This window comes from Euphorbia lathyris, chromosome 2 (assembly GCF_963576675.1).
Source record: "Euphorbia lathyris chromosome 2, ddEupLath1.1, whole genome shotgun sequence".
NCBI lineage: Eukaryota > Viridiplantae > Streptophyta > Magnoliopsida > Malpighiales > Euphorbiaceae > Euphorbia > Euphorbia lathyris.
In genome coordinates, this window is record NC_088911.1 from 141,917,933 (window position 1) to 141,929,112 (window position 11,180).

The window sequence follows — 11,180 nt, forward strand, 5'->3', positions numbered from 1 at the left end:
TTTTTCTTTTCACACCAATAATCTCCCACTTGATGGTATTGAAAAAAGATTTCATTGATCGAGTGTATTGCTTATGGAGTAGTGTAAAATTTCTCTGAAATTACTACATCATGATTAATTATTATAAGCATGAATTTCATTTACGTGTCTTGTATCACTAACAACTAATTATCATATAGGGAAATGAAAAGAGTCTTGGCAAAAAGCGGGATCATGATGATGGTACAACAGCTAATAATTCTTGAGATGCAATGCGAACTCCAACTCCAATCTGGTGTTTCTGAATCAAAACCTCCCGCGGACTGTACACAGAAACGTTACATTACATTATATTACATTACATTGCGTTCGAGGCTTATTATAACATGAATATGCATTTTGTATATGTATACATAATCTCATCTGGTGAGCCATATATGCAAATTGAACGCCTTGAAGCACCAATGCTTCTTGATTGCATTCCCTATCGGAATTCTGTCCCACTTCAAGCTCGTTTTTCACTCGCTTTATAAATCTTTGCCAACTTCATTGAACGCTCCTTTATTTGCACAACGGTCATCACTTGCATTTCATTTCACATATCCACCTTATTATAGAGAAAAACATACCTTCACAATTCCAGAATCAAGCATCCAATTGGTTGGAATTTTCCAATCCTGATATGTAAAACGAACTCCGAAATTTAATCAACCGTCCAATTCCTCTCTCCGACCTTGTACAGTAAGAAGACAGACCAGCTGGTTAACAATATGGAGATATATATTGGATGCAGAAAGCGAGAAAACCTCACAATGCTTACTTGTCAAGTAAGAGAGCCCTCTCCGTTCCACACGGAATGCTAGTGTCGTCCTCAAAGGAAGTTATCTCCCTTTCTAATTGCTTAAGGCCGCGATACTCAATGCCAGCTTCTCTAATGGCATCAACTTTCTTCTCTGGCCAATTAAAATGCTTCAACACAGCTCGGTCGTCTGCCTGTTTTAACTTATAAGCTAATCAGATAGAAAATTAATCCAATAGCAGAAAATAACAAAATTATCATTCAATAATGAAAAAAACAAAGTAATAGTTGCTTTGTCAAAATATGAAGGACAAAACAATTTTGAAATAAAATAACTCTTTTCTTTTAAATAAAATACTACTTTACAGACAGTAAACCAAAGTTAAAAGGTGCTTGTTGTCGGATTAGAAATTATTTGATAAATCCTAAAACTCTCTAAAACAAATTGTATTGATTGATAAAGTGGTTCTTACAATTTAGTAAAATGGAGTTTAAATACTCTAAACCCTAATAAAAGAAAATACAAGAAAGTTTGGTGCTGATTCTTAAGGCGTTTATGGAATGGTATTTGCCATTTGCCGTTTGCCACCATCTCTTATTTTGCTGAATCTTCTATTTATCGATCACTAACATGATGCAATGCAAGAATAAATATGTTTCTTCAAACTTGTCCAGGCGCTGCTCGAAAACGAAGGTACAGCTGAAAGATAAAAAGTTCAATCATGATAATAAATTGAGTGACGGATTCAAGACACAAATACATGAATTGAGAAACAGATTGAAGACCCGAATACATGTTACAAAAATTTCTGTATGCAACAATGCTGCATATAAGCTTACCTGGAATTGCAGAAAACTGGATGAAATGCCATCAGAGAAAATTGTATGTATGTATGTATAACAGAATTACAGCAGACAATTCCGAAAGAAACGGAACCCCTGATATAATTCAACATTCAACCAAGTAATAATTAGAGCAAAAAACAAAACTAAGGAAAATAATAAAACTACAATGGTACATTATTTTCAATGTACTACTATATATACCTGCAATGCAAAATTGACGTCTGCTGCATCGACATTTAGTGTCAGTCGTCTCATTTTATCATCACGAGATTGACCGAGTTTCAGAAGCCCCTGCAATTAAAATTATGCACTTAGTATTTTCTGATAGAGGAAGACTTTTGCACCCAAACTGTTAAACATAAGCAGGTAGCCTTATTTACCTGGTCATTTAGGACTCTACACATGCTCAAAACTTCCAAAATCCCAACCGGAGGTATCATTGTTGATTTGCATACGTCTATATACTGTTTATTCAGCTGCATCCACATACAAGAGCAACTAACATTTAGAAAACAACCCAAGTTATTGTAATTCATTTCACTATGCAGAAATAGAGAGCACACCTCTCCTACAGTAGTATCCTTCTTTCCTCCTTGAAAAACTTCACAGCTGCACATAGTATTATCTGCAATACCATATACAAATAAAATACTGGATTCCGGAGAGTCAAACATGAAAACGAACTCTTAAAGGAGTGAGGGGATTGTCTTTCGGGTTTCTAGTAGCATTACTAGTTGATACTATTATAGAAACTTACTTGTTGATGCTGAGGAAGAGATTGAATGATGTCCACTACAGGTGATCTTTAAGCTTTTGACAAGGCAGAAGCCATGTGATCAATTCTCACCTGCAACATATTCAGCATTTTCAGAGAATGTAAGTAAGAGAAAATGCTGAGAACTTTTCCAAAAATAGATATGAAGTTGTACAGAAGAACAACGCTGGAAACTTGTGTATATTCAAAGTAGAATCCTATATAGGATCTGTTTGCAAGTTGATACCAACCTATTCTAAATAAACAAGGAGACAACAATCCTATTTCAAGAAACGTACAAAGCCAATTTCTATGTAGAATCTACTTCTACGGCTTACAAATAGAGATAGTAAATTTGAGGTAAACAAATCAATTCCCTATCAAAAGGGCGCCTTAAGCTTGCTTCAGAGTGAGCACACTGGTCCTTTTAGTACCGACCAAGTTATCAAACTGGTTTTCTTGAGCTTGGAACACGGTAACTTCCTGCAAAGTTTAAGTTAGTCCCTCTCGACAATAATTAATCTGCTTTTACCTCAATTTGGTTACCTCTATTTATTGCCACTAATTGACCTACGGAACAAGGTCTAATGGTAATAAGACACTCTTATATTTGAGTCACCTCATTAACTCAAAATACTTTATGATGTGGTTCACCTCAAGAAGGTTAACTGTGCTTAGGCAAGAAGAAATGGAGCAGAAAAAGGAAAAACAACCGTATCCATTTAAAGTTATGGAAATTAACAAGTGTTGAAGCTATTTATGAAACTTCAACACCAGCTAATCTCTTTCGATTTGGATTATTGATCTCGAGATATTATACCATGGGAGTTGCTAGAAGGATATACTGACATGTTTGTCACAAGTACAACAATAAAAGAAAAAGACGAATCATGATAATATGTTGATAACAAACACATACAATTTTATATTGTTGCTCTTCGAGGGATTGACAAGCTGGAGCTTTTTGTTGAGAGCACAGCTCTTTCTCCACAGCATCAAAATTCATGTTGGATTCGGATTCATTCAGTTCTGCCTCTAGAATCTCAATTGCACTCCTAAAACATAAAGCCAAGAACATCAGTTGTTCTGTCACCTTCCAAAGGCCTAATAGATCATGGTTACAATCATCATCATTTAGAGATTGTGCAAACCAGTTTATTTATCAGGTTACAACAAAAATTACTGAGAACAAGTGTTCAAGAAAGTAATAACAGTAGCACTGACCTGCAAACACATAAAGCTTTCCGCATATCTCCTGAAGCAGCTGCAACTTTCTATTTAGTGTCAACTAGTCAGTATCTATTGGCAATAGGTCCATTAAAAATGAAAAAAAAAAATAACCATGACTTACTCTGGCACAGAGCTCCAATGCTAGTGGGTGAAAAATGGTCCACGGAAGTGCCTAGTGATACGATTAACAGATAATTCAAGTCACTAAATATGGCAAATGTTTTTTTTCTCGAATTTCAAATTATATCCTTTCATATAACTATTAATCAGTTGATACTAAAATAAATTGAATTCCTCACACACAGTAATACATGTAGAGTAAATCAAGAACACATATCTAGACCTATCCAGCTTCATTCTTAAAAAGATTGTAGTACAGATAGGGTTTCTGAACTCTCAAACCAAAGCAATATACTACACCTGAAAAGTGTGAATTTATTCTGAATACAGACAGATCTGTCTGATGTGTTTCAATCATTACAGTTCCAAGGTTTCCTATAAAATATAGTAGCAAGTATCTAGTTTTCCACAAGGTGTATAGTTTAAATTCTTTGACATCGTGTTCATTAAGCATATGCATTTTAAATATTGAGTGTCTTGTTAAGTAGAAGATAATTACAGATTTGCTGGAGTTACATTCAAAAGAATTCATGTTAAGTAATTACTACAGTTACTCGTATGCTGTCAGGTCAAATCTAAATAATACAGGATCCTATTCATCAAGGTTTTGCATGATACTGTCATGCATATTTCCATGTTAAATGAGCATAAGCTGGCAATAATTTGTCCCTTTTTCTATTTGGAAGTTTCTTCAACAAATTCAAGCAATAAGATACAGAAAAAGGCGAGTATAGAAATTACCAATAGCCTCTCCTGAAGTATTCTGAGGATTTGATCCTTAGAATAGGCTCTAAAAGTTATGACCATTGGTTTGCCTATCAGAAGTGGATGAAGCAAAAATAAGTACTAGTTCTCAGTTACACAGAATCCTCAATAACTGAGATATGAGTAGAATAAATGATGAGCATTGCTGAAACTGCAAATTCTAGCAAGTGATCAACTCACAATTCAGTGATTGAAGTCTTGGAAGAAAACGATCTGCAAGATCTATGGCATTAGCAATACCTGTATGGGAGTATATTAGTATATCTTAATTTGTTCATACACATGGTTAAGAACTTCAATGGAAGGAGTAAAAGCATCTTATTGAACATTCTGACAAATAGTACCTATCAATATACACCGAGAAGATGGAAATGTTGTAAGCATGAAAAGATCATGAAGGACAGCTCGGTCTTTAGTAATCAAGTAATCCAACTCGTCTGCAATTATTAGCCTGTGAAGCGGAAATTTTAATTCCAATTTAGGATTCGTATGAAGTAATCAACTAGACACCAAGAAAACTAAACATCAAATTACAACAGATCTTCCACACATATTAACCATATTCAATTTTTCCTGCAGGCAGGCCTCACAAATGACTAATGGAGAAGGACCAGGCTTCTTACGTCATTTTTGAATCTGGTGATGATTGTTGAGAATAAAAGTTCTGAAGATATTGAAGAGGTGATATAGGCATATTGTTTCTCTTTCTTGGGAGGCTTTTACCAATTATCTGCAAGAAAAATCAGCTGATCAGCTGGTAAGTGTATTTGGAATTAACACTTGATGAAAATGAATGATCCATATCTGCACCTTGTTAAATATTTCAGAAGTGTTTATCAGAGAAGTGCAATTTATACTCAATACATCTGGAGCATGATGTCCTTCCTGATAACAAAGGACATCAATTTTTAGGAAGATACAATAAACAACTATGAACCTAGTGCATCACATGAAACTAATTTAGCCAACCTGTTTGACCCAATCAATCAAATTCTGTTTCACTTTCTCCATTGACAGCGACTTTCCAGTCCCAGGGCATCCACACACATACAAGCTTCCAGCCTTTTCTTCTTCTATACAAGCTTTGCAGAATTCAAAAATTCTTTTTTGTTCATCTTCACGGCATACAACTATAGCTTGTGCAGTTGATACATGCAATGCCTCTTTGACTGCACTGATTTGCCCTGCATCTGCAAATAATTGACAATTTAGGATCCCAAAACATGAAATCCAATTAAACTAAAACCAGGAATCAAGCTTGCCTCTAGGACTCCAATTTGGTTTATTAATTAAAATATCACTCGAAATCTTCACCGGAGATGTGCTTGTTTTCTCTGCTTCTACGCTAGAATCCTTTTCACTTTCCTGGAAAAATAAATGCAAACTGACAAACATCAGTGCTTGTATCATAGCAAAGTAATGAATTCTCAACCATAAAGAATCACATCCCTCTCTCAAACACAACCGCAGCCACAAATCAATTTCATTGGTTCCAAGTGACAAACTACGTTACATTCAAATGCCACATATTATAAGCATGTCTGTCTAGTTTCACCAATTGAAATGGATTCTCTAACTTATAATTTCTAGATAAACCAGTGCAATGGGTTATACAGTTCAAGCATTAAACAAGAATGAAACTATGAAATCGAAGGGAAAAACTCTCAATTTCAGGACGATTTGGGCTAGAATTGAAGCCTCGGCGAGGCGATGTCCTCTTCACTAGGGAAGCCATTGGGCCATCCTGCAATGCCCCAACATAAGATCTCAACTTCCGCTTCTGAGGCGTTGTAGCTTCAGATTTGGATCGGGCGAAATCGTTGGCCTTCTCCGATTTGACTGCGACTTTACGACCAACGGTTGAAGGCATACTGAGGAATAAGTAGTTTATAAACTTTATAAGGATATAATAACCTTTTGAGACTCCACTTAAAAGAGAAGCAACATAACCAGATGCATAAACATGCCTATCAGAGGAACTCAGTGCCTGGTCAATAAAAATATATATTAGGAGTGCATCGTGCCAACAAATCAACATAAGTACAATTGCAATTAAAACTTATAAGATGCCCTTAATGATGTTAACAATATGATTATGTAATCAACAGGCATCAGGGATAACTCGCATGAGTTCAGGTATCAAATCAACCTAAAGTAGATATCATGCAGGGTAACAAATGATAAAAAAAAATCATTATTGATTTGTTGCAATTGTTAACTGGTGGTCCTGGCTGCTCTGCCTTCTCTGGTCTTGTTTGTGAAATTGGTAACATAAATTACAATTAAGTTATTCAATGAAACCCATTTTCGATGGATTAACAAAATTGATAAGTTGAATAGAGATGAACCTTGTGTATATTATATAGGAAACTTGACAAATAAAGTCCGTTTGGAAAATAGATTTGCAGGTATTGTTCCTGAAGAAATAGGAGTTGTATATTATCTTATTGGAATTCAACTGTCCCTAAATAATCTCACAGCTCCTAATTATAATCAGCTTTCTGGATTCAACCATTGGAGGAGCACTTACAATCCATTGTTGGTAGATGAATAATCTTACTCAAATCATTAATTTAATGTTAACGTATGATCACTTCACTGTCCATTTACCATAACAGCTATGCCTCCTTGAGAATTGAGGACTAGATTGAAGAAATTTTATTTATTAAGCACTCATTTTCTATTTCAGATAAGGTGCAAAAACACTGTTAATGTTGACAATAAGAGCAATTTAACACTTAAATTCTAAAATGATGCAGTTTTAGCTAATGTTGGCAAATAACACAAATATTTTCTTCCTGTAATCTACACCAATTGCACAGTAATTGGGTTTTCATTTTAGTTTTTGTATTTCATAAGAGAATTAAATATTAATAATTATAAATTTTATAAAATATTTGGATTTTTTTTTGTCCAATTCATACCTGACGCATTATAATTTTTAGTTTTTTTATTTTATTTTTTCACGTGTATACATATATTTGTGATCTATTATCAGTGGCGAATCCAGGAATTGAGGGAGGGGGGCGAAACTATATGTAAAATTTTTTTTAGCCAAAATAACATTAATTGAAAAAAATACACTTTAGTACATAATTGTTATCAACCGAACTTCGTGCTCTTTTAAACACAAATTTATCCATTAACCTACATAATGAATTAAACCAATTCAATCAATAATACCAAATCAATTCAATTAATAATACCAAATCAATTCAATTCAATTCAATAAATACCAAATCGATTCAATCAATAAATAATACCAAATCAATTCAACCAATTCAATTAACCTAAAATTAAGAATAATCTAAAATTAATAACAATCTATCAATCAATATCCATTAACCAAAATGAAAAATAAACAAAACAAACTATCAATATCCATTTTCCTAAAATGATTTTAACCTAAAATTTAAATTAAAGCAGAAAAAGAACAATTAAACTAACCTGGCAGGGAGAGACAGCCGCAGCAGCAGATCGGAGATGGGCGGACGGCCGGCCGGAGGCAGGCAGGGAGAAGTCGGACGGAGGAGGAGAGGAGAGGAGACTGAAAGTGGCGGCGTTTTGCGTTTGGGGAGGGATAGGGAGCGGAGAAGAGAAGTCGAGCGATGTGAGGGTAAAGAAACGCAATGAAGTCCTGTCCTCCTTGTCTGCTATTTAGATTCACTTACCAAAACGACGTCGTTTTGGTTCTTTGGTTTAGGGTTTTGTCGTTTTGGGACCAAAAAAAAATTTTTTTTTTTTTTCGGGTGAAGGGGGGGGGGGGGCAAATGCCCCCTATGCCCCCCCTAAATCCGCCCCTGTCAATGATTACCTTGGCAAGGCAGATTACAACAGCTGAAACTCAAGGCAAAAGCAAATCCGAATCCGAACCCGAACCCGAACCCGAATCAACAAACGGTTTCTTAACCTTTCTCATCTTCAAAAGCATCTTTGATTCCATCATCAACTTAATGTACTTCTTCCTCACCAACAACATTGGATGTCTTTCTATAGACACTTGATCACCATAAGCTTCCTTAAGAATTGCTGTGCATGTCTTGTTCCTACGAGACAAATAAAATAGATGGGGATGCCTTTCAAATGCCTTGTGAACTTTTTGAGGCAACCCAAAATACTTCTTTAGGCACAAAAGTTTCTTCCTTTCTGCTGAATGCTCAACAAATAAAGATAGCAATTCATGAAGGAACCCCACAACTCTTTTCTCTGCAATATCACTATTTGGATCCAAATGTGAATAATCCTCATAAGGTGATACATAAGGAAGCTTGTCAAACTCTTTTAACCAATCTTTAATCTTCGTCTTCAACCTTAAACCCTTTGATGGAAAAGATGGATACTCAATTACCTCCATTGATTCTCCATTATATACTCCTTTTCTCATGCGATTTCTTTGCAAAATAGATAACACCTTTTCCCCACTTTCTACACTCAAACCCTTCAACCCATCCGCCATTTCGACTACCTTAAGAGATCCGTCCAGATTCTTCTCAGGGTGTTGTAAAAAATCCTCTGGCAAACCCAAATACCATATCATCCCTTGAATAATCTTGAAAGGCAACACTTTTTCCTGGCTCATTAATATGAACTTCTTCAGTCTCTCTCAAATCCTCTTTACACTCCTCGAGTACCTTTTTCTCTTCCTTGTGAATCTCTACAGCTTCTTGTGTCAATCTAAACCAAGGCAAATTATATTTAGGACCAGTAAACTCCTCAAAAATTGAAGGGTATTGCCTTAAAAACCTTGCAACCTTGATTTTCACATCAAATTGCAGTCCTCTCTTTGACACTTCAGAAATTGGGATGCAACCATTGGGATCTTGGGCTATGATATTTTTCAACAAAATAATGGGTTTAAGCTCTAAAGACTTGTGTATATGCTGTATTGAATCATAGTATGGATCTTTCTTCCATTTCATGTATACATTCACATAATTCTGGGTTTGCAAGTACTTGTATGGAGGATTTTTGGGGATATGATTAATGCAGGTAAAAAATGAACCTTCAGAGGTAAAGAAAAGAGGCTTTAGGATTTTAGATTTGGACTTTGTCAGGAACATTGAGTTGAGGAAGCTGGATTAAGATTGAAAGCAAAATCAGCTAAACTTGGATGACATTATACTAGAAATCGTAATAAAAACGAAGTTGAAGCAGCTAAACAAGTGATTGGCAAAGTGGTGGCTATAAAAAGCAGCTGAAGCAAGATGCAGGACAGATGGTACGGAGATCACTAGAATGCAGACCCCATTCATTTAGATTCAACAGCTTTCATCATTATGACTGAATTATTGTTTTAATATCAGCATCCCACCATGATTTCTGTGCCACTTAACCACCAGGATAACTTGAAAGGAAATTGCTAGAAATATCTGATGCATTCGTCCCTTTCCCACTGAGATAGCTCAACAGCCATAATACTGCAAAATGGTTAATTGTAACTTGCTGAATCAGCTATCATTAGGAGCCCAGAGTGTTTTAACCAAAGACCCATCTCAGCCATAATCTGGAATCAAAATTTAGGAAGTTTGGCAAATTTTATAAATAATAGGAGAATTAAACGCAATCCCAAAAGTTAACTTAATTTGTGCATTCATGCAAAGATTAATACCAAGACACAATAAAGAGGTGACAGAGATTGAATCAAAGAGGAAAAGCCCAAGATAGGTAGGAATTGGAGGGGTATTTTACAATAGAAAAGCATCGAAAATTGCACAAAATAATATAAAATGGAGATAAAAACTTACAAATTAGAACTGAATGCATCGCCGGAAAGAAATAAATGAGTGAAAGTTGCCAGCGACAGCGATACTGATTGAGAGGGCTGGACTGGAGAGTGCTTCAGTGGCGGACGACAACGTGGACTGGATGTGGTGACCGGCGAGTCTGAGGGTGAAGGATTGACTGGTGAGTCTCCAGCGAAGTTGTAGGTAGTGAGCGGGAAGAAGGGGGTCAGAGAATCGATTATCGAAGATGGGATGAGATGAGAAAGGGAAATGTCGGATGAAGATTAGCAGTAAGAGTGAGATGAAGATCGGGACTCTAGGGTTCAGGTGAAGATTTTGGGAAGGTGGGCTTTGGAAGTTGGGAACAGATATTTTACGAAATTACATAAATATCAGAATTATTTTGAAATAGATGCATGCAGCTAAGAAGTTTACTATTTGGAAACAATTCGAAATTACACTGAAAAACTCAATCAAAACTGTGTTTTTTTAATAGAAAATTTGTTAAGCGCACTTATAAATTATCATAGAACACCCCCAAGGCAGTGGCGAATCCAGGAATTGAGGGAGGGGACGAAACTCTATGTAAAAAATTTTTTAGCCAAAATAACATTAATTGAAAAAAATACACTTTAGTACATAATTGTTATCAACCGAACTTCGTGCTCTTTTAAACACAAATTTATCCATTAACCTACATAATGAATTAAACCAATTCAATCAATAATACCAAATCAATTCAATTAATAATACCAAATCAAATCAATTCAATTCAATAAATACCAAATCGATTCAATCAATAAATAATACCAAATCAATTCAACCAATTCAATTAACCTAAAATTAAGAATAACCTAAAATTAATAACAATCTATCAATCAATATCCATTAACCAAAATTAAAAATAAACAAAACAAACTATCAATATCCATTTTCCTAAAATGATTTTAACCTAAAATTAATT

General features: G+C 35.2%; 2 pseudogenes; both read right to left on the reverse strand.

The window, feature by feature from the left end:
* Positions 1-1,210: 1,210 nt before the first annotated feature.
* On the reverse strand, positions 1,211-8,150 carry LOC136217542 (cell division control protein 6 homolog B-like; annotated as a pseudogene).
* Positions 8,143-10,610, reverse strand: LOC136220183 (protein WHAT'S THIS FACTOR 9, mitochondrial-like; annotated as a pseudogene).
* Positions 10,611-11,180: the final 570 nt, after the last annotated feature.